General features: G+C 37.8%; 1 long non-coding RNA gene across 2 annotated transcripts in view; it reads left to right on the forward strand.

Moving 5' to 3' along the window:
* The window catches only part of LOC132010217 (uncharacterized), a 152,654-nt gene that overhangs the window by 72,361 nt on the left and 55,957 nt on the right, over positions 1-24,336 (forward strand). Inside the window, exons 6-7 of one of the 2 annotated variants that reach the window (XR_009402197.1) lie at positions 7,347-7,451; positions 18,964-19,043. This is a non-coding gene — a long non-coding RNA (uncharacterized LOC132010217). The remainder of the gene's footprint in view (positions 1-7,346; positions 7,452-18,963; positions 19,044-24,336) is intronic. The other variant, XR_009402198.1, reaches the window with a different exon arrangement.

Raw genomic sequence — 24,336 nt, forward strand, 5'->3', positions numbered from 1 at the left:
AAAACTTCTAAAGAAATTCTTACTATAAGGTCAAGGTCGAAACATTGCATTTCTTCTTCTGCTTCATTGCATAATGTAAAGATGTCTGGAAAGGAGCCAATCAATTAAAAATATACCTAGAGGGAATTGTTCAGGGAGAAGGCTTGTGGCAGTAGCAGCCCATGAAAACCTTCCTTTCTCTTTCTGTCTTCCCAAGTGAAGAATAAATCCTGATTAGCCCTTTATTAAAGAAGGGTACTCATTTGCCAATGAAATGTAGAACTTGCATCTCCTGTACAGTATGGTATCCAGTTATCCTTATAGAAAATAGTTTTATTTTTCTGTTACATACTTTAAAAAGATAGGACGTTTCCTTGGGTGAGATTATTCCATTTAGAGTGATATACTATAGTGATACAGTATTCTGCGATAACCCCATTTAGAGTGATATAGTTTCTGCTTTGATTAGGACATCTGAGTAGATAAATAAAGTAAGATGTTAGTATGGTAACATAGAAACAATACTTAAAGGATGCTCCCCACCCAGGATTCATAAAACTTGAAAATATATCATCCGTTTCTCATTAATGCACATACATAAGTGAGTGTGTGTGTATTACACCTTGTGGGAGGATGTGAGTCCACTCAGGATAGCATGTGTTGTAATCACTAACAGAATTCTCCCATGTGTCTCTCTCTTCACCTTTAGGGTGCATGGTTGGATTGAATTCCCTCATTCCATGGTCCTTTTATATTTAGGTTTGGACCACGTGACTAGTTTGAGCTAAATATTTATGAGCAAAGATGACATTTGTTATTCTGGCTGATTGCAAGGATTTTTGCTCTGTGATGTTTGAAATGTGGCTGTCCTGTGAGTCTGTGTTTCTGAATGGCTAAGAAGAGCAGAACACTTGGTTAAGCTGGTATGGATATGTAATAGAAGAAATAAATCTCTTCTCTTTAAGTCATTGAAAACATTGTTATCACAGCATACCTGAGCCTACTCAGACTTCTGTAAGTATTATTAGGGCAGATTTGGGGATAATTTACCAGAAGTGTAATTCTGATGACTTAGGTTGGAGAAAAATCTTATTTGGTATTTGGAGCTGCCATCTCTAGATATAAAGGTCAGTTGTTTCAATTTTTACAGATTGCACTTTGTTTTTTGACTAGGAATCCAAAGAGTTTGCTGTACTGTAAAAATTTTAGGACATTAAGCGGCATAACTCACTTGGAAAATTCCATATTTTGCCTCTAGAGTTGTTCATGGACTGTTTTCAGTAGTAGAAACCAGTTCTCACTGCCTAGGATATCCCATTAAGTAATGCTAGTTTTTTTCTTAGCAAAGTTGAAGCTTCAACTAAACATAACCTTGATTTATAATATATATTAATATGATGCAAAAATTGATAGATTTTTTTTGGGGGGGGGTTATGCCATTAAACACATTTTATTGATGTAGAATTTTACAGCCACAAGTATGATCGAGTGTTGGGGGATGCCTAAAAATGCTGAGTTTGTTGGCAGAGTCTAGATGACTCTTAATTTCCAACAGAATGTCACTTTTTTGAGGCAGGAGCCAAATGTTGTATTGTTTTAGCTGAGCTTCTTAAAAGAGGTTAGCCTATAATTTCTTTCTCTGCTTTCTGACATTTTTACTTACTGTTGTAAAGTTTTAGTCACCATCTCCACACTAAGCCTGCTCTGGAAAAGGTCTCTAATTTGCTCCAAATCACCAAGATCTTTTGACACATTTCAGACTCATTATTTTGATCTCTTTGCAGCTTTTGATACGGACCTGTCGTTTCCTTCTTAAAACTCTGCTCCTTTGTTCCTTGATGCCACTCTAACTTGGAGTTTCTATTTGTCTCTGTGTTAAAGCTCAGTCTTGGGCACAAGAACTATACTGAAAATATTCGCCTGCTGCTGCTTTGATTAGGATCCTCTATGGGACTCCTACATTTAACAAATCAAGCAGAATTCATGATCTCCTCCTCCCCAAGTGTCTCCATCTTAAAGCCTGTTCTTTCTTTTTTATTTCCATTCTTGATGAATGCAACTTCCATCTGTTGAGCCATTAAACCAGAAACATGGGAGTCATTATTGATCCTTCATGTATAAGTGTTAAATCCTTTTGTTTCCATTGCCTAAATATCTCTGGAATTTATCTCTGGTAAATTTATTTTTGGTAAAGCTACCATATTTCTTTTTATCTCCCCCCCCTCCCCCCCCGTCAATTGATATAGCAGCTTCCTAACCAGTTCACTTCCCCCTTGTCTTAGTTTTCTGATTTATCATCCACAGGGCAGTCATAATGATCATTCCAAAGACAAATCAAAACATTTCACTCCTTTCAGCAAAACCCATCAGGGGTTCTCTATTGATTTAGAATTATATTACAGATTCCTTTGTATGGCACATAGTGCCCCTTAGAAAGATGAGCTTCCTCCATTTTTGTTTACTGTTTGTCTCCTTTATGTACACTCTGCAACTCTGGAATTCTTTAGGTCTCCAAAAATCTGTATTTTCTTTTGTCTTTTAATGAGGTCGTTCCATCTGTTTATAGTAAGATAATCAGCTGTTCCAGTGTGTCCAGAATTTACCTAGATTTAGCCCTAAAGTCTCTGCCTGGCAGTCCCTCATCCCCAGGCAAGTAGGGGTGGTTTATCACTGTTGCTCAGAATACTGCTTTCCCTTCAGTTTTCCTCATTAGGTCTTCAAGAGTGCTTACATTGACTTCTTCTAAAATCCTGTTCCAACTCAATTTTTCCTTTGGGCTGAAATGTATCTGTATATCCTCCAAGGGATTACCATATACTACTTTAATCTGGTCCTGCTACATTTTGTGCTCTCTGAAGGGAGACAACTTTGTTTTGTTCATCTCTGCATCTCTATCTCAGACATGTCTAGCGCATTGTTTAGCACATGCTAGGACACTGATAAAGATTTCTTGTACTGTATTAGAAGAAAACTCAGGGCATCTATCTTAATGCTGTACCTAGCAAATATCATAAATACTTTGCTGATTATATTAGTTGAGTGTTTCTGTTGCTTTCAGTTTGAAATAAATGTGTTACTTTTCCTTATCTAATTAACTACCATTCTGTAACTCAAAAGTAGTGATAATTTTTCTTGTTCTTTTAGTAGATCTACCATCATATAATTAACACTCATTTGAACATCTCTCCTATTTCTTCTGTACCAAAAGATTTAGAGATGTTTGGAATACTTCAGTGTATTTTCAAAAAAGGATTTCTTAGAGCACCTAATTATGACCACAAGTGTACCAGGTGCTGTGAAATGCTAGGTATAAACCAAGGAAATTTGACTTCTGTTTTCCAGAAGTTTACAATCCAGATGAGATGTAAGCATGTAGAATTAAAAGACAGAGTATCTTCTTAAGAATTTCATTTGGCACATGAATCTGAGAACTAGAGATCAAAATTATGGATAGACAGTCTGTTGTCCTGAGGATCTCTTCCTTTAACATACGAAATGTGCAGCTGCTAGAGATGGAAAGAGTGGGGGATTAGGAAAAACCTCTAGCCTACCTCCTATATTTCTCCTTTACTGTTATGCAACTACCACACTGACCACACTTCTAGTCCTAAAATATGTGGGGTTTTCCCCCACCTAGCAATTTTCTACAACACCATCAGGGTGCCCTACAATTTAACTCAATTCTGACAGTATCTACCTGGGGATGGCATCATATCCCACAGGTTAAGGTCTCAGTCCCACAAGACTGTTTCTACCCCACTTCAGATGCCAAGTACAAGTTCAGGTTGTCACCTGTGCTTCTGACTCATAGGCTATAAGCCAGAGGTTCCCACCGCTTCCTTTCCCAAGTTTGATTAATTTGCTAGAATAGGTCTGGGAAGGTCCCAAGCACAGGAACTTCTGTCCTTGTGCAGTTCGGGAGTAACTTCCTGGTACATTGACGTGTTCACTAACTGGAAAACTCTCTGAACCCCATACTATTGGAATTCTTTTAAAAAAGATTTTAAAAAGATTTTATTTACTTATTTTAGAGAGCGAGAGTGTGTGAGCACATGCATGCGCACACACACACATGTGCATGCAAGCAGCGGGAGGATTAGACAGGAAGGCAAATCTGCTGAGCACACACCCCAGTGCAGGGCTCCGGGCTCCATCTCATGACCCTGAGATCATGACCTGAGCCCAAACCAACAACTGGATGCTTAACTGACTGAGCCACCTAGGTGCCCTACTATTGGGATTTTTATGGAGGCTTCATCATGTAGGCTCATCAGTTATTAACTCCATTACCAGCACCTCTTCCCTCCTAGAGAATGAGGGGTTGCGGGTAAAAATTCTAAGCTTCTAGTCATGGTGTGGTTTTTCCAGTGACCAGTTCCTATCCAGAAGCCATCCACAGTCTGCTCAGAACCAAAGACATTTGCATCACCCAGGAAATTAAATTCTTTTATGAGCACCATGTCAGAAACTGTAGTCAAAGACCAAATATTAGAAACAAGGTTGTTCCCAGTATTCCTTTCACAGGAAATTGCTAGGGTTTTAGGAGTGCTGTGGCAGGAGGGAGAGGCAGAGACTGTAGTATGCATTTTTTATAATCTCACAGGTGTTTAACTTCTTAGTTACCAAGCACAACCAAAAAGGGCATACTATTTAAAACACAAAACAGAATCTTTTTCTTTTCCTTTCATTGATTTGTTTTAAACTTTAGCTATCCTATTTTTAATTTTAAAGAGCTTCTTGTCTCCCATTGTTCCTTTTCGATGGCACTCTGTTCTTTGTTATTAATATAAACTCATTTCTCAGAAAATGTTAATGATAGGTTTTAAAAAACACTTTATACTATCCTGCATTGTCTTTGTTTCCTCTAGTCATACTTTGCTCTGTTTATTTTTCCTGTTAGAGGATTTTCTCAAGGCTGGTGTTACTTGGATGTTTATTTATATTAAGAGTGAGGCAATAGAAAGTTGATTGAAAGCCTTGGGTCAGAGAGGCTTATCTGCTGATGCCTTATTCTGAGAGCTCTCAGCCTTTTCTTTAGGAGCCTTAAAATTTGTGGTATCTTCTCTTTGGGACTATTGGATTTTTTTGGGGGGTGGGGTGGGGTAGAGGAATCCTTTGATATACTGCCCTGGGTGGGGATTTCAGCCCAGTTTGTGGTAGTCTAGAAGAAGAGGGCTGGGATTACTTTTCACTGTGAAATTTCACTTCTATGTGTTGTTTGCTCCATGTCTTCACCTCCTACCTCTTCAGGTTTGATTTCTCCAGAGAATAAGCCTCTTATCTTTTAGGGAGGGTGGAAGGGGTGATGGTGGTGGTGGAGATAACCACCAGGTGGGGAGGGGTGGCTGGGAAGGGCCCATGGATCTAACCTCTTTATAAACTTTTCTTTGAATTTGCCCTTTCTAGTTACTATAAATGCAGTAGTGTGTGTCGTTGGCACTGCCCCCTCTGCAGAACACAGCCTATGGATGAACTGGAAACTAGCATTCTTTAGGAATTCTGGAAAAAAATCACATAGCTGAACTACCTAATCACTACAAAAAGAATCCTGTGTGGGAATCTCTTTTTTCTAGTTTTCAGAAGGTTAGTTTCATGTAAAATAAAGACACAACAATAAATGCCTTAGCATTTTTCAAAGACCAAGTTTCTACTTGATGTTTTTGTTTGTTTATTTGCTGTCAGATGTTGCTAAGATTTAGGGTTTAAAAATTTTTTTTTCCATGTAGATATAAAAAAAAAACAAATACCTTTCAATCTTCATGTTTTGTTGATTCTCATTCCTAGTTTTCTTACTTTCAGTTGCCTGCACCCTGGTCAAACCACCCTCATTGCTCACTGTTCTGATGAAAATGGCAAATACCTTCTACACTTGCACTTCAGCCTTTCTTGACTTACTCCAACCTGTTCCCCACACTGCTGCCATATGATGGCTTAAAATCAGGCATAGGTATAACCCTAGAACAGAGGTTCTTAACCTGAAATCGTCCATTATTGGTGAAATTTAGAAGTCTGTGATCCCTTTGAATTATGTTTGTGATTATTTCAGGGAAGAAGTGTTGGATTTTATCATGTCCTTTATATAGACTCTGATACTCCCAAGTAGATTTAATATGCCAAATAGTAAGGAGAATAGCTGATGATCTCAACACACACACACACACACACACACACACACACACACACACACAGAGTCTCCATTATTTATCTGCAAACATGGTTGTTAGAAAGCCACACGGCGTCTGTGATTGATTGCTCTTCTTTTCTCTGTGTATAATGGTGGTAAAAGAATGACTGGTAGTTAAGTGTCTGTCAGAGTGTACCACAAATATGTTCATTAGAAAACAGGCTGTTAAAGTAGATCAAGTATAAATATATTTTGCGTATCACAAAAGACTCCTAAATTAAGGAAAGCTGTGGAAGAGCAGATAGGCACTTTTCAATTATATATGACCAATGTGGTATTTTTTGATATCTTACTCAGTAATTGAAAGGTTGGGAAATGCCATACCTGCCTTCGTCATCTGGGGTCACTGCTTTTAATGTAGGCAGTGAGTCTAGAAATCCTACCCACCTCAGAACAATCATGCTTTGACTTTTTCCTATTTGTGCAATTACCAAGATTTCACCTCATTGAACACTTTTATGTTTATGCACATGAATATTTACTGGGAAATAGACCTGGACATTAAAGAAAAAAAGTCATCCAGCTTCCTTGACTTCGTCAGGTTGTTTGTGGAGAGGCTATTTCGCAAACACGCAAGCTACAAATCAAAGGGATGTGACACCTTTTTATATTATCAGGCAACATGGTGAAGAAAAAAATGAAATGGAGTTTGTGAACTTTATTACTCAGGGTGACAAGTTAATATGTGGGTGATGGTGTGCCGCTCCTAAATGAGATTTGTTGCATCCTTGGAACTGTGTAAAATCTCTAAAGAGAGAGGGAAGTTTCCATGCCATAGACAGTAGCATTGACTCTCCTGTGGAAGTTAGATTGGAAACTTATAAGTTTGCAATCGTTCGCAGGTGATAAAATGTGTGAAGTGGAGAGCAGGAAGAGACTGTACTTGCATGAAGAATTTTAATGACTGAAAGTTTCTTTTCTTATTAATTTCAACATGGAGGGGCAGTGAGATAAGGAAGTCATCAATCTTGCAGATATCTTTTTCCCTTACAAAAGGCAATGGTTGATTTGGTACAAACATCATAGAGCAGGAAGCCAGAAAATAGAATCAAATCAAACATGATTTTATGGTTGTTATCATTCCCAAGAATATCTGTGCTCCCATAGGCATATGTCTTAGATAGGAGAATAATATTGGAATTCTTGGTCTGTGCACTGATGGGCTGTTGGTCATCTGGAACAGATTTGCCTATTGGATGTGACAGGGCTGCTCAGAGAGGCCTCGCTGTGTCTACTCTTGGACCTACTCGTGATTCAAGGCTGTGTCTCCTCTTTGCACATAAGACAGGTGAGTTATGTTACTTCTTGAGTAGAAAGGATGGCAGAAGATGAGTTACCTGAAACTATCTGACTCATTATTATCCCCTTCAGTATTGACATAATGTCAGAAGAGGATCACTAAATCAGATAGAACTAAAGCATTTTTTTCAACGTGCCTATTGGGGTCTTGTCTCTCTTGCTGCACTAGACTGTGTAGGTGGAAACCAGACAAACTCAAATGAATTGTCTGATTAAATGGGCAAACTGTTCCTTCTTTTTTTTTTTTTTTAAATCTTATTTATTTATTAGAGAGAGAGAGAGATAGCATGTGCATAAGCAGGGGGAGCAGGAGAAGAAAAAGTAGGCTTCCCACTATAATCCAGGGAGCCTGATATGGGACTTGATCCCAGGACCCTGGATCATGACCTGAGCCAAAGGCAGACAGTTAACTGAGACACTCAGGTACCCCTAAACTGTTTTAGTTATGACACAAATAAAGGATGTTTTTCTGTTGTACTCTACATGTATACTTTGGAAGAAATTATTATTGCATATTCACATATATTTTCCAGAGAACACATGGAAGTATTAGAGAACAGTTTTGAAATCCTTGTTAAAATGTGAGATTGAGGATCACGATATTTTCCTTTTTATGGGTATTCACAGTTTAAATAACTTTATATTTTTACTTTTTCATTTCACAAATGTAAAATAATAAATTGTGTTCCCCATTAGGGGTGCTAGAATAGAATAATAGGACACTTGGAGCTGTCCACCTGGCCCAGGTTTCCTACCATTTTTCCAAGATCCCACTAAAATATTTGACCTTAACATAAATAATAACACAATATTTCCCAGATCAGACCCTCTTTTATTAAATAAAAACAATACACAGCTATGAGAGAATAGAAAATCCATTTGCAGTGTACTATTCCTTATTAAGTCACTGAGCAAAATGACTGTAAAGGGAGATTCAGTTGAATCCAAGAAAATATTATTTGAGGACCTATTATATGCTGAACTCTGTGAAGGGCATTGGAGAGGAACGTAAACATTATACCATCTACAAATAAAAATAATAAGCAACTCTAACACAATGTGATAAGTGCTATGATAGGGAATTTGGTTGTGTGACTTCAGTGTCCGTGGATTTCTGATTCAGTTAAGTTCATCTGCCCAGGAAAATATTTTTGTAATGAGGAAGTGGCACCAATGTTCACCGCTGAGAACTATTTATTAAGTTGTCATTTACTTGGATAATTTTACCAGATATTGCTTTAAAGATGATATTGAGTGAAAATAAAACTATTTTTAATAGAACCATCTTTGGCTTATAAACTGTGATACTCATAATGTTTAGTGAGTACATGGTGCATATGAACCTTCTGCCCATCTGGTCTTTTGTTGAAGAACTAAATAATTATTTTCTGTAGGATCTAATATAGTACTAAAGCCAGGTCCTCACTAGATTAATTTTATTACTCTCTTCCTTGAGCCATTTTTTTTTTCCAAATGAGATTTTTTACTGAGTATTAACTTAATTGTATCATATCACAGGTTCCAGAAAAAGTACTGTGGCTGTGCCTATGATTTGTTCCTTATCCTAAAACTAAAATTTAATTGATTCTTTTTCCTCAGTGACTTTTTGTTTTTTTACCACTTAGCAAAAAGAAACAGTTGCATGTTCTAGTCCATGAAGTCCCTGAATTTCAGAACTCTGAATGAAGGGCAAGAAAGGAAGAACTAGAAAGTGGGTTTAGTGGAAATATACCTTAACATAATAAAGGCCATGTATGAAAAACTTACAGCTAATATCATACTTTATGCTAAAAAACTGAGTGCTTTTCCTCCAAGATTAGGAATAAAACAAGGATGTTCACTCTTTCTTTTCTTTCCTTATCTTTCTTTCTCTCTCTCTCTCTTTCTTTCTTTCTTTCTAAAGATTTTATTTATTTATTTGAGAGAAAGAGAAAGAAAGAGAGCATGAACAGGGAGAGGGGGCAGAAAGTGAGGGAGAGACAGAGAATTTAAAGCAGACTCCATGCTGAGTTCATGACCTGAGCCAAAAACAAGTTGGGCACTCACCTGGTGGAGCCACCTATGCAGCCCAAGGATGTCCATTCTCATCACTTTTATTCAGCATAGTACTAGAATTCCTTCCCATGGCAATCACACAGGAAAAAGAAATAAAAGGCATTCAGATTGGTAAGGAGGAAGTTAAATTATCTTTGCAAATGACATATTATAGTGAAAACTTTAAAGATTCCACCAAAAAACTATTGGAAGTAATAAATGAGTTCAGCAAAGCTGCATGACACAAAATTAACATATAGAAGTTAGTTATATTTCTATGTACTAGTAATGAAGTAGCAGAGATAGAAATTAAGAAAACAATTCCACTTATAATTGCACTAAAAAGAATACCTAGGAATTAACTAATGAAGTGAAAGACCTGTACTCTGAAAGGTGTACAATATTGATGAAAGAAATTGAAGATGACACAAACAAATGGATAGATATTCCATGCTCATGGATTGGAAGAATTAATATTGTTATCATGTCCACACTACCCAAAGCAATCTATAGATTCAGTGCAATTCCAATCAAAATACCAACAGCATTTTTCACATAATTAGAACAAATAATACTAAAATTTGTATAGAATCACAAAAGATCCCAGTAGCCAAAGCAATCTTGAGGAAGAATAGTGCTCAAGGTATATTACAATCCTAGGTTTCAAGATATACTACAAAGCTGTAGTAGTCAGAACAGTGTGATATTGGCACAAAATAGACACAAAGATCAATGGAACAGAATAGAAAGCCCAGAAATAAATTGATACTTACATGGCCAATTAATCTATGACAGAGGAGGCAAGAATATATAGTGGGGAAAAGACAGTCTCCTCAAAAACTGGTGCTGGGAAACCTGGCAGCTATATGCAAAAGAAAGGAATTAGACCACTTTCTTTACACCACACATGAAAATAAACTCAAAATGGTTTAAAGACCTGAGTATGAGACTTGAAACCATAAAATTCATAAAATTCCTAGAAGAAAACATAGGCAATAATTCATTTTTCTCCTTTTTCTCTCTTTTTAAAGAAGATTCTATACTCAGTGTGAAGTCCAATGTGTGGGACTTGAACTCACAACTTTGAGATCAAGACCTGAGGTGAAATCAAGACTTAAGACACTTAACTCACTGACATACCCAGAGACCACTCAGATAGTAATTTCTTTGACATCAGCTTTAGCAATGTTTTTCTACATGTCTCAGGCAAGGGGGGAAAAAAGCAAAAGCCAACAGTTGGGACTACACCAAAATAAAAAGCTTTTGCACAGCAAAGGGAACTATTAGGAAAATGAAGAGGAAACCTACTGAATGAGGGAAGATACTCACAAATGATATATCTGATAAGGGACTAATATCTAAAACAAAGAACTTATACAACTCAACACCCCAAAAGCAAATAATCTGAATAAAAATGGACAAAAGCACCTGAATTGACATTTTTCCAAAGAAGACTACAGATGGCCAGCAGACACATGGGAATAACTAATCAAGGAAATGTGAATCAAAACCATGAGCTATCACCTTATACCTATTAAGAATGGCTAGAATAAAAGAGACAGTTTAAGTGTTGGTGAGGATGTGGAGAAATCCTCATGAAATGTTGTTGGGAATGTAAATTGGTACACCCACTGTGAAAAACAGTATGGAGGTTCCTCAAAAAAATTAAAAATAGAAATACCATGTGATTCAGTAATTCCACTACTATTTACAGAAACACTAATTTGAAACAAATATATGCACCCCTATGTTTATTCCAGCATTATTTACAGCAATCAGGACATGGAAGCAACCTGAGTGTTCTATCAGTAGACAAATGGATAAAAAAGGTGTGATAAATACACACAAGGGAATATTACTCAGTCATAAAAAAGAACGAGATCTTGCTATTTGTGGCAACAGGGGCAGACTTAGGGGGCATTATGCTAAGTGAAGTAGACAGAGACAGACAAATGCTATTTGATCTCACTTATATATGGAATCTGAAATAAAACAAATGAATAAACAAAAAGCAGAAACAGATCCATAATTATAGAGAACAAATTGGTGGCTGCCAGGGAAAGGGTGTGATGGGATGGGCAAAATGGGCAAAAGGAAATGGGAGGTATCAGCTACCAGCTATGGAATGAATAAATCAAGGGAATGAAAGGTAGAGCACAGGGAACACAGTCAGTGGTACTGCAGTAGCTTTATATGGTGACAGATGGTAGCTACACTTACAGTGAGCATAGCATAACATATAGGTTTGCTGAATCACTGCGTTGTTCCCCTGAAACCCATCTTACTTTGTGTGTCAACTATACATCAGTTAATAAATAAATAAATAAATAAATAAATAAATAAATGAGTAAAAAGGAAAGAAGAATTAGGGATTCCTGGAAATCTTCTGTGTGTGTCTTATGTCTATCTTCTTCCTGCCTGCTACGTCAAGGACTGCCGCTAACATCTTAAACCCTTACAGAGCCTTCCTCCACAATAACTTTCTTGTCACCCACAAGGAGCCTCCTTGGCTCATCACCCTCTTACCTTTATAGCTTTACTTCCCCTTGTCATCCTGTCTGTCAGGATCTGACACTCTTAGCCCTGTTCTGGAAACCCCATGGGGTCTGATCTCTTCCCCTTATCTCCAGACCTTGCACTGGCTCAGCTCTCTCTTGGTAAGAACCGGCGTGAATGCCCTGTCCCCTTGCCCAGCTCCTCAGTGACATAAACTGGAAACCAAGGTGTGTGCTGTCCCCAAAAGCAGTCAGACCATGTTAATCTAGCAGAAAGAGCCTGGTCATCCTGTGAGTGGCTGCAGCAAAGGAGTTCTTGGATACAGAGAAGAGACTCACTTTGAGGTACTGGAAGCTTTCTGTGACCAGACACAACTTGTGTCTCTTTAGTTAAGAATCCCAGGGAACTTGGGTGAAAGCCAATGAATAGCTTTAAATGATGGGAATTATACTGTGTAAGTGTTAATTAATAATATTATTTAACCTGATATTTGATACAGGTTTCTACTGCCCAGTATTCTTTTTTTTTTTTTTTTTTTTTAACTGCCCTGGGTTCTAAGGCTGTCTGTTTTACAGAATGATTTCTCCTAAGTAAATTGTCAACTCTTCTGAGGGGACCCTAGGTAGCCTAATCTTAATTGTGAAGAACTGATAGAGTTCTCTGGTTCCTTGAGGGGTGTTTAAAAATACATAAAGCAAAATTATATCACCCAAAGTACATTATGAATTTAAAAGCACACAGTTAGCCCTGCCAGATTTTCCTTTGCCTTGGAGAATTGGAATAATTATATTGTAAGTGCAGACAAAATGAGGTTTCTCTTACAGGCAGATTTTTGTGATTCCACTCTGGAGTTTTGTTTAGAAATCTTGTTCAGTTTCTTAGAGGAGCTAAATAAAATTGCTGCAGAAAGGCCAGAGGGGGGCACCAAATAATCATGATTGATAGAGTGGTTTGTCTGAGCAGTTATGGGAGGCACAGGCATCAGGCTGTTGAAATCTGTGTGTCTGTTTTGACCATTTTGGGCAGAAAGCACATTGAAGTTTTTCTCTTTACTGAATTATTGTCAAACCAGGAGCTAACATTCCCGCTTTAGAAGAGCAAAAGTACTCAGCTAATGGGGAAGCAGCAGTTGGCAGGATCTGTGACTGCAAACATTTTAGAAAACCTTTGTACTCTTAAACTCTTATTTCACTAAGCTGAACTGTAGGAAGAACTGAGAAATAAACTTCACCATGTCCTTGAGAAGGCACTGGGATGGTTCTTTCTTGATCTTTCTCTCTGAGGCAGAGAAATTATTGGCAGTTTTCTAGCTTTAATTGTTCTTGGTAAGTTGCCGAAGTGTCTGTCTCTTTGGTCTTCGGGATGGGGGATAAATTTATCACATTTTAAAATTCATTTTTTTAAAAATCTGTGGCTATTTGAAAAAGTCTGCGTCCTTTGCTGTAGGCAGGATTTCCAAGTTGAAGATACCTTTCAAAAGTGTTTTACCACAATTGTTGCATTTTCTCTTGTGTGGAAAAGTTGTGTAGTGGTATTTACTACCACTGTGGTCTGTAGTTTGCTTATATATCCTTATTTGTGGTGGACTAATTTGAGGAGGGGTGGGGGTGCTGGGATGAAGGCGAAGAATTGGAATTTCCTCTATTCAATTGAGGAGGATATAGGTTTGCTTACTGTGTTCTTCACCAACTCTCAAAGGGTCCTAAGTCGTCTTGTGAAATATATGTGAATACCAAATGTGAAATTTAAGACTCATTTTAGCTCCAGACTCCCATTTATCCCCTCAGTTCTCCTTTTCAATTTTCTGTATGTTCAAGGTGTATTTCTTTTTCTCTTTTTTAAAAAAAGATTTTATTTTATTTATTTGACAGAGAGCAAGAGAGAGAGAGAAAGAGAGCGCACAAGCAAGGAGGAGGGGCAGAAGGAGAGGGAGAAGCAGGCCCAGTGCTGGGCTCAGTCATGACCTGAGCCAAAGGCAGACGCTTAACGACTCAGCCACCCAAGCGTCCCTCAAGGAGTATTTCAAAGTCCTTTCCATCTTGTTTTGTAAGGTGGCATCTGGGCTTATTGTTTTTCCCATTATGGTAGTGCTTGACAAATGAACCAGTGCACAGAGCCGTTCTGACTCAGAGAGACAGCCTGTGAGGATCCCATAAATGCCAGCCCTTTTGTATGTCACATTTTATTTATTTATTTATTTATTTGAGAGAGAGGGAGAGAGAGAGACAGAGAAACCATGAGCCGGGGAAGAGGGAAGGGCAGGGGGAGAGGGAGGAGCAGATTCTCCTCTGAGTGGGGAACTGGACACAGGGCTTGATCCCAGGACCCAGGCATCATGACCTGGGTTGAAGACAGACGCTTAACCGACTGAGCCACCCAGATGCCCAAATATGTCACATTTTAAGTTTGTGTTTAAGAACCTGGTCTCTGGCGCCAGGCTACCTGAGTATCAGTTTAGGCTCTGCCTCTTAATAGCTGTATGACTTTGGCAAGGTGTTCAGCTTCTCTGTGCCTCCATTTCCTCATCTGTAGAGTGGAGTGATAGTATCATAGGGTTATTGTGAAAGTTAAATGAGTTATTATATGTGAAGCAGTTACACAGGACTTGGTATGCAGTGTTTCAGAAGTGTGTGCTAAGTAAATATTTATAGGCAATGTAAAACCTATTATAATAGTCTCATAAAATATTTATTTCTCCACAGAAATTTGCCATCAGGTGAGTTTTTATATGGGTACACACCGACTTAGGTGTTTCCTGCACTCAGCTCACAGGCTGGTATTTCAGAACTCTACCATTATCTCCTATGCCAAAATCTTGTACAAAGATCATATTACAACTGACTCCTCAACATAATTTATTTAACAAACATTGATATAGCACTTTCGATGTGCCCCACACCGTTTTAAACACTATACAAATATTAACTCATTTAATCCTCATTATAACATGAGAATACTTGTTGAATTTCAATTAAGTTATGTGAGAGAATCCTTTATCCCAGTGTCTGACATGGTGATCCCTCAATAAATATTTGTTGAAGGAAGGAATACCTGTGAGTGACTCAATCAATCAGTCTATCTTGTTTGCTATCAAAAAGCAAACAATACACCAGGATGTTATATTAAGTGGCCTAATGTATTCTCAGAAACTGGAAACAGTTGAGACTCTTCTTCCACAGCTGTATTCAGTTTGTCCTGAGGGGCTCAAGTAGCCTAAACATTACTGTTCCTTTCTCAGTATTAAATCACCATTGAGTTTAGATGTTTAGATATCATAGAATAGGTAAAATCTTCGGTGACTTGTAGATTTTTATACTCACCTGTATTGATAGTTGAATACTCCATTGTAAATTTTGATTTGGAACAAAATTTTGGATTTTGAGCAGCAGGTATTCTGTTTAAAACATTAGGTATTCTGTTTTAAACATTCTGTTTAAAACATAAGCAGGATTCTGTTTAAAACATTAAGATATGCCAATTCTCCCTCGCTCTTTGAATTGCGTCCTTTATTTTTGTTCTAATTTGGGAAGACATATTTGCATCATATTTCATTTCTCACTGTCCTGAAAAGATTAACAAGCAAGCATTTAATATTAATGCTTTATCATAATTGAAAACATCTACATATTAAGTCTGAGGAATAAATTACCTTAAAAATATGTCAGATCTATTTAGCATCCATTTCGGGACACTTGAATGGTAAATGCCAGTTTTTATGAAATGACAATAAATGTTTTTATTCAACATGCTATTGCCCCAATCAATTGTAGACTCTTTTTTATAGTCACTAAATTAGTTGCATTTAACTTTAAATTGTACTTGTTGAAGTGTCGTTAATGTGATAGAAAAGAACCAGTGTAATAACAACCTAAGACTTCAGTAGTCTATGTGTCTGCTCTCTCTCTCTCTCTCTCTAGCTACCAATCAAAATATTTATCTTTTCCTAACTACGACAAGTATCTGGTGAAGTGGGATTTATCTTTTTTATGGAACTATTGAAATGTGGCAACTGAAGGGCATTAGGAAAAGTGTGGGCAAATTTGCAGAGTTCAGGTCCCTTTGATTTTTCTGAAGAGGTGGAGTTGAGAGATCAAACTGTCCAACCTCTTGAGACGAATATGACTGATACCGCCAAAATAGACATGGCTGATTGTGAACAAGTCCTGGGTTCAAGGAAGTCAACAAGTCTTTTTTTTTTTTTTTTAAGATTTTATTTATTTATTTGACAGACAGCAATCACAAGTAGGCAGAGAAGCAGGCAGAGGGAGAGGAGGAAGCAGGCTCCCCACTGAGCAGAGAGCCTGATGGAGCTCAGTTCCAGAACTCTGGGATCATGACCTGAGCCGAAGGCAGAGTCTTAACCCACTGAGCCACCCAGGCACCCCGTCAACAAGTCTTTTAACAGAAGTCATAATACTGGTAAAGATAACAGTTGGGAAATGGACTCCCCCTGTGCCTCACCCAACATTCCAAGGTAGAACGTGGATTGGAGTTTATGAATTGACGTTCGTAAAATCTTTCCTAATCCCACCATGTAGCTGTCAGGCTTGAAGCCAAGTGGTGGTTCCTGTGACCTATAATTTCTAGTTCAGTTTGGACCCCCTTTTTTGTCCAAAGCCCAGGATGGGGAGAGGCAATCTTCTCACTGCATCACTTTTATTCGTACAAGTAAGGGCAGTGTCCTTGAAATGAGGATATCATAGGAAAGTCTAGATTTTGGCTGTGCACTGAAGCCTGATATTTGACAGTGTGGACAGTGAGCAGGCCCTGAGACAGGAGCAACAGGTTTTCCCTAGGGGTTGTGACATTGGCCGGCTTCAAGGGATACAACTGAACTCTGTCCTCTGAGTTAAGAGGTACAAACTGTTGGTCTCAAATCCCTGTAAATGTTTTAAAGAATTCCTGGACATTTCAGGATGATGATATGGGGCTGGCCGCCTGGAAGAATAATGCTGGGATTGTTTATTTGGTTATAAAACCTATTTGTGTAAGTATTTGTGATGTTTGGATTTGTAAGGAAAATGTCGTCCAGATGACCAAAATATATTCCTCATATACATTCGGTCTTCATCCACAATTCCTGACTCACAGCTCCCAAAACCCTTGGCATTTCCTCAGTGTTGAGAGTGACAGAAGTGTTTCTTTAATGTTAATGAGGTGACTTTTGGACCCCTCCAGAGGAAGAGGACTGGTTGCCAGGAGAATCAACAATGTGATTAGAGGATTGGAACTTTTAGTTCTAGCCTCAGACCTCTGGGAAAGGGAGAGGGCCTGGAAATTAAATCAGTTGTCAGTGCCAGTGATTTAATCTTTGTAATGAAGCATCCATGAAAATCCGTAAGAATAGGGTTTGGAGAGCTTCCAGGTTGGTTAACATGTGGAAATTTAGGGAGAATGGCATGTCTGGAGAAGGCTTTGCAGCCTTCTCCCCCTGTGCATCTCTGATACCTGGGCTATTCCTGAATTATATCCTTTCACAATAAACCAGTGACCAATTAAGTAAAATGTTTGAGTACTGGTGAGCCATTCTAGCAAATTAGTTAAACCCAGGGAGGGGGTTATGGGAACCTCTAATTTATAGTAATATCAAGCTGGGCTTGAGATTGCCATCTGAAGTAGAGGCAGAGGGGGCGGTCTCATAGGACTGAGCCCTTCACCTGTGAAATCAGGTGCTATTTCCAGGTGACTAGATTCAGAATTGGGTTGAATTATGGATACTCTGCTGGCTTGTGGGTGTGGGGAAACTCCCCCTGACCTGTTGGAATTGGAGCCAGAAAACCCCAAAGAATATTTAAGAAAAAATTAAGTGGCTCAACAAATATTTGTGGAAGAACTATTGAATAGAAGTGGTAGTAATCATGGAAGAAACCTTGAAATATTTGGAAGTTTTCTCTCTGGTGGATAAAGGAGCTCTGTGATTAGATGTTCCAGACGTAAGGTCAGTCATCAATGCTTATCTGAGTAGGTTTTCTAGTAAATTATTGGAGAATGTTTATTTAAAGTCTTCTGAAAAACTTTAAAATTGTTTTGATGAGACAGATGTATCTTACCAGGCTACAATGCTTGAGTTTATGATTATCATACCAGTGAAGTAATTTACTTTCACAATATATATTGAGCTCCCTGGGGCCTTGATGTCAGGCATATTGTTAGGCACACATAGTAAGTTCTTAATAAATATTTAATGGCATAATTAATATATTCTAATATATAATTTTTTGAGTTTGCTGTTCCATTTTGGCACATTGCCAAATGTAATTGACTAGAAAATTCTGTAAAGTGCTCATTTATGACCAAATTTAAAACCTCTTTGAGGGGCGCCTGAATGGCTCAGTGGGTTAAAGCCTCTGCCTTCGGCTCAGGTCATGATCCCAGGGTCCTGGGATCAAGCCCCACGTCGGGCTCTCTGCTCCGTGGGGAGCCTCCTTCCTCCTCTCTCTCTCTCTGCCTGCCTCTCTGCCTACTTGTGATTTCTCTCAATCTGTAAAATAAATAAAATCTTTAAAAACAAAAACAAAAACAAAAACAAAACCTCTTTGAGGTTACTAGAGGTGCCTTTGTCTTCACACAGCTAGGAAGAAAATAATCTTTTCTATAGAGATTATATTTAGTTGTTTTCTTAGATTTCACAATAATTCATTATTATAATTGTATTTTAGCACAGACTGATAAATAAGATATCAGGATTATTATCTTTTCCCTTTCCAGTTTCAATTTTTCCTTCTTCTTAACAATTTTTTCTCAAAACTATTCATAGGCATTTAAATTAAATTAGTATTCTTTGGGTTACATGTAATATAAATTAATATTCTCTCTGGATAAATGGTTGATGATTATTTTCGTAATTGTGTTATGGACTTTGGTATTAGTATTATTATAAGAATATATAATTTAAATTCTGACAAGATTTTAAAATGTTTTCTTCTAAGTAATGCCTACAAATTCGTCCTTTCCTCTCCTTGTGAGTTTAGGGCTATGACTGAATACCAGATGGGAAGAGGATCGTAAGTTTCTGTTATATCTGGATCTAGATCAACCCGAGGACCTGTGGGTAAGTGGAAGCGTGGTTATGGATGGATTTTGGAGCTTGCTTGCTAACATAGGCTTGTGGCTGCAGACTTTATAGGGTTAGCTTTTAATCTGCTGTCAACTAGCATGATATCACAAATGCTGTAAGAAAATAAACACATAGTCTTATGAAGATGGCTACATTGACCTCACCCTTTCTCTGAATGACTTGACAAAAGATCTGATTCTCTTTAATGCAAGAGAAAAATATCAGTTGCATTGTTTTGCTACATAAAGTATATTCTGGTTTAAATTAGTGGCATATAAAGTTGTCATCTTGCTTGAACAAAAATCTTATTAAATTGAGCATTATTTTTACTCCACAAAGTGAAATTAAATTTTTAGATAGTTATTTTTCTTTTCAGTTGGAAATTTTTTGAGTTAATAGGAAACAAATTACACGGCTTTCCAAAGAATATATTACACGTTTTTGCATTTTGGTTTTATTTGGCTTTGTATGGTTTTTAGAAAATGTTGTAAGTTGATTATATTAAAGTAGAAATTGAAAGAAAATAACCAGGCATATAGCAATAAATTTGCAGATAAAGATTTCTTCAAATGAATGTTTACTGCTTTAATACTATATATAAATGTTTACTGCATTAATACTTAAAAGTATTACTTATATAAAATAATTGGGAACTACCAAATTCTCCAACAATAAATATATTGTTAGAAAAACTGTGACCTTTCCTTTAATGGACTATTAGGCAAAATTTAAAAATATTTTTGAGGAAGTTTTAAAAGCACAGGACATTTTTCCTAATGTAAGAAGACATAATGACAACAATAACAACAAACCCAGAAAACCAACTGCATATACAGTAGAATTTTGGTTTGTAAAGACGAAATGAGTGGGATAATGCAAAGTGCTGAGCACTTTGAGGGTCCTATCATATTTAATCTTCACAGGAGCCCAGTGAGATTATTTTGGGCAACTCAGAAAATTACACAGTCAAGGACTGATTCCCTGCATGACTAGTTTTAGGAGATCAATTTAGAAGTTGAAAGTCATAGGTCAACAATTTGGAGACATGTAGATTGTTTATTGGAAGAAATTATGTAAATGTAGTGAATGTCACTGATATTAAGAGTGTGTTTTTTCAGAGGAGATGTAACAACTGCTATTGTTGGGACTGGTTCTTAAAGTATAAACCAGCCACGTACATGTAGACATTAAAATACTTTCCAGTGATTGGTTCCATCTGTAACTTTTAGGTTGTCTATTCCTTAACACTTCCAGGCACCCATAAGACAAACCATTTTGCCTCAGTGATATGGAGTAGTCCTTTTGATTGAGCTTGAATTCCAGTCATGGTGATTTTTCCCTGAGGAACTCGAGAGGAGCCATTTTCCCCAATGCAGAACTAAAAGGCTCAGCATGATTGGAGCCCAAAGTTTCTAGAATTGTCCGTTGCCATTCTTCTGCTCTTGTTGCTCTTCTCCAGTCAGCTACCCTGACATCTCAAGGGTTAAAGATTGGTATTGGTTCTTGAGCTAATAGCCTTTACTTAAGATTTTAGGGATTGGGTAAATGTCAGTAATAAAATGTTTGTGCTAGGATAGCCATTTTCTCCTAAGAATCACCATATTCTGTTATGGTGCCTGAGCATGCAAATGCAGGGCAACTGGTTTTAACACAGGCTTTGATTCTTCTCTTGAGAATAATATCTAAACACTGGTTAGTAACTTCTTTTCCATATAAGTAAAATTAAGACATAGAGAAGACTGTAATTTGCCTAAAGTCACACATCTACTTATGACAAGATTTCAACCTAGCTCTATCTAGTTTCAGAGATCTTGGTTATTTTAGCACTGGGATCATAGATGGCTTTCTTTTTAAAAATATATATTTTCTCTATTTTCTAAATCTTATATGATGATACTGCTTTCACAAATAAGTAATACATGTTTTTAAATTTTTCTTATAAGTAATAAATGCTATGAAAGTAGAGACAAAACATTTTATGTGATCTGAAAAAGGGAGAAAGTCGAGATTTTTCCCATTAATGAGAAACACGTTCCTGTTTCTCTTTTCCATCCTGGACCCTTTGCTGTGATTGCACCTGCCATATTGTGCTGCAATGACCTGAAGACAGATGGAAACAATGTGCTCTACAAGGCTGAAAATATCTTCCTTGACTTACAGTTTCATTAAAACTTGTGTGATCAGACTTGCAAAAATTAGCATATATTATTAACTAAGCTCATCGAGTGCTAATGACTAATAAAACATAGAACAATAAAAATAAAGCAGAAGATATTCTTTAATATTCACTACTTGATTTCTTCAGGTTCCAACAGGATTCCATTTAGCTGTAGAAACTTGAATACAAATCTGCAGGTATATATTCCTTTGTCCTCTTTGGGCTAGGTGTGCCTGCCCCCTGGGAAAAAAACAGAAGTTTCAAAATACATTTTTATTCATGAAGGTGCTCGCTTTAGATTTCTGAAGAAAAGAACTTGTGGGCGGATGAGTAAAATATGTTACTTCTGTTCTGACATGTCTGCCATCAAAACTAGCTGCCACAGTACACTTTAATGACCCTTCCACAGTCACAACTGCCACTGCCACTGACAAAAAGGATTTGGGACGAAGAGCTGTGTTCACCTGTACATAACTTTCCAGCTTTACCACGAGCTCTGCTTTGTATGCTCCTATATTTGGCTTAAGCACATATTTGTATCTATGAAAATAGAATGCTCCTTTACTACTTAAGGACTTTATCACGGGCAGGAGAGTGGAGAACCAGGATCAAACTGTTTGGCAGGCAAGCTCTTTAATAAGGAAAACTATGTGAGCTAAAAGTCATCAAATTAGGAACAACTGAAAATCTTCTGTATCTATTGAAACATCTCCAGTTGAGCCATGTTTGTAAATGAAATAGTTCAAAGGCATTTGCAAAGCACGTTCCTTAAAAAAAATCATTTGCTTCTGGCAGTTACATAAAACTTCAAGTGCTTTGTAAAAAGCCCTCAATGTTGAATGATTGAAGGTTGTTAATGGAAGTAGTCTTCCATTGATCCTTCCATTGATATAGCCATGAAAAACAGCTGGGAGTTGGTGAAAAGGAATGGTATTCAGAAACACAACTAACTGAGGCGGTCTCTGGGGCACGGTTTAAATAACTGAAAATTTGAATGATCTTCTGAAGAGTAGCCTGTTTTTGTTTGGGTTCTACAGTATAGGATGTGTGGTTCCAAGGAGCTTGAGGGTACAGTGCTGCTGTGAATCCTGGCATAAAAGTCAATAACAAACTTCCAAAATGATAATACTTCTGAAACTGTTAGTTCTTAGTGAAACACTCAGTTTGGAGCATTTTTTGCCAATGCCCATTAGTTTTAGAACAATAATTAGAAGATAATTAGCTTAGCCGCTCTCTCAGTGATTTTATGTTAGGAGTGATAAATATCAATATTTATCTCCATGGTTTCAGTTCTGTGTATATTTGCTTTGTACCAAATCCAGGCAACTCGGGCTGTTCGGGATGAGTGACGTGGACCGCCAGGGGGAGGCACCCCCCCCCCCCCCCCAAAATGGGTCCAAGAGTATTGGTGACTCTGTGGCCTCAGCATACCACAAGTGAGTGAAATAGCAAAACAGAAATCCTCTAGTGATTCTTTCAGGGATTAGTTCATGCGGACAAATAGAATATTTCACAGAGATCTTATCCGATCACGAAGAGGAACTTCTTTCTGTATGAATGCAACCTGAAAATTCTGCCATAACAAAAGTGTGATAAAAATCCCTCCACTGATACGGCTTACAGTGGATAAGGGATGTAATACAGCAAAAAAAGAAAAAAAAAACAGGCTCACAGAGGAGATTATACAGAGCTGAGAGAAATTTTCTCAGGTAATAAAACACTTGCAGTCAGGATTTTGCAGAGTGTTTGGGAAGGAAGCGAAGTCACTGAAATGCAGTCAGAGGAGACCATGTTGAAATGATCAATTTTGCCATCTGTAATAAAGAGACCAAAAATTGGGTGCCTGGGTGACTCAGTGGGTTAAGCCGCTGCCTTCGGCTCAGGTCATGATCTCAGGGTCCTGGGATCGAGCCCCGCATTGGGCTCTCTGCTCAGCAGGGAGCCTGCTTCCCTCTCTCTCTCTGCCTGCCTCTCTGCCTACTTGTGATCTCTCTCTGTCAAATAAATAAATAAAAAATCTTAAAAAAAAAAAAAGAGAGACCAAAAATTATTTTTGAGTTGTATTGAGAACATTGATAGAAAAAAGTGGCCGGTGACCGTTCCAAAAGACATTTGTGGTGGAAGGTATCATCAGTGTCAAATGCAGATAGGGTCTGCAGATGAAAAGAATTTGATGACTAGCAGGTACTAGAAGCTAAACCAGAGTAGTGCTGTGTCATTTCCTCTGGCTTCCTGGGTTCGCCAGGAGGAGCAGCTAGATGCTTTGCCTAGGACCTGGCTGCTTGCATAGCTGAGTGAGTGTAAAGTTGAGTGTGTTTGAGGCAAAGAGAATCTTAAGCTTCACTGTCAATAACAAACCATTTGTTACTCAAAAGCTCCTGTTAAATTAATTTAACGGAGAGTCCATTAGACTGATTTGGTTCTAATGACCACTGGCCTAGGTCAGCAAACCAAAATATAAATCTGCAAATGCCTCAAAGTTACAAAATTGAAATGCCAAGGAGAACCAATCACAAATTGGCTTTATGCTACAGCCAATCAAATGATTTCCTTTCTTTGCTTCTGCACTTTCTCTCTCTATATATAATTCTGTCCCTGAACCACTTCTGGTTTGGCACTGCCCTAGTAGAAGTGAAAAATGTTCAAATTAACTCTTAAAATTTCTGGTATGTCTTTATTTTTTAATACCTCTCTCGAGTTATAACGAGGGAACACTCTTCAGGGGGACTTTTATTTTGTTGAGGTGGGTGATGGGTAAGGATACAAACTGGGGAAGTGAAGGATGAACCAAAATGTCCAATTTAAAGAAAGCAGATGGAGATCTTGGGGGAGATAGTTCTGTGAGCAGAGAGGGGGTCGTAGATGCAGAGAAGGGTTCGATGCTTGAAGTAGGAGAGGAAGCTGAGAGTGATATAAAAGCAGGTTAAAGAAGAGCATTTCTTAGGTTTTACAGGGCAGAACACTTTCTTTCATTTCTACAGGGACACTTCAGTAAAAATGACATTATTTATATTTGGAGTTATTTTTGTGTATTGAGATGGGACATATCAAGGCTGACCCCAGGGCACATTTGGGAGGAGAGAAAGGAAGTCTAGTGAGGGCTGGTCTCATGTGGATTATAATGAATAA

The sequence above is a fragment of the Mustela nigripes genome, chromosome 2, assembly GCF_022355385.1.
Source record: "Mustela nigripes isolate SB6536 chromosome 2, MUSNIG.SB6536, whole genome shotgun sequence".
Taxonomy (NCBI): Eukaryota; Metazoa; Chordata; class Mammalia; order Carnivora; family Mustelidae; genus Mustela; species Mustela nigripes.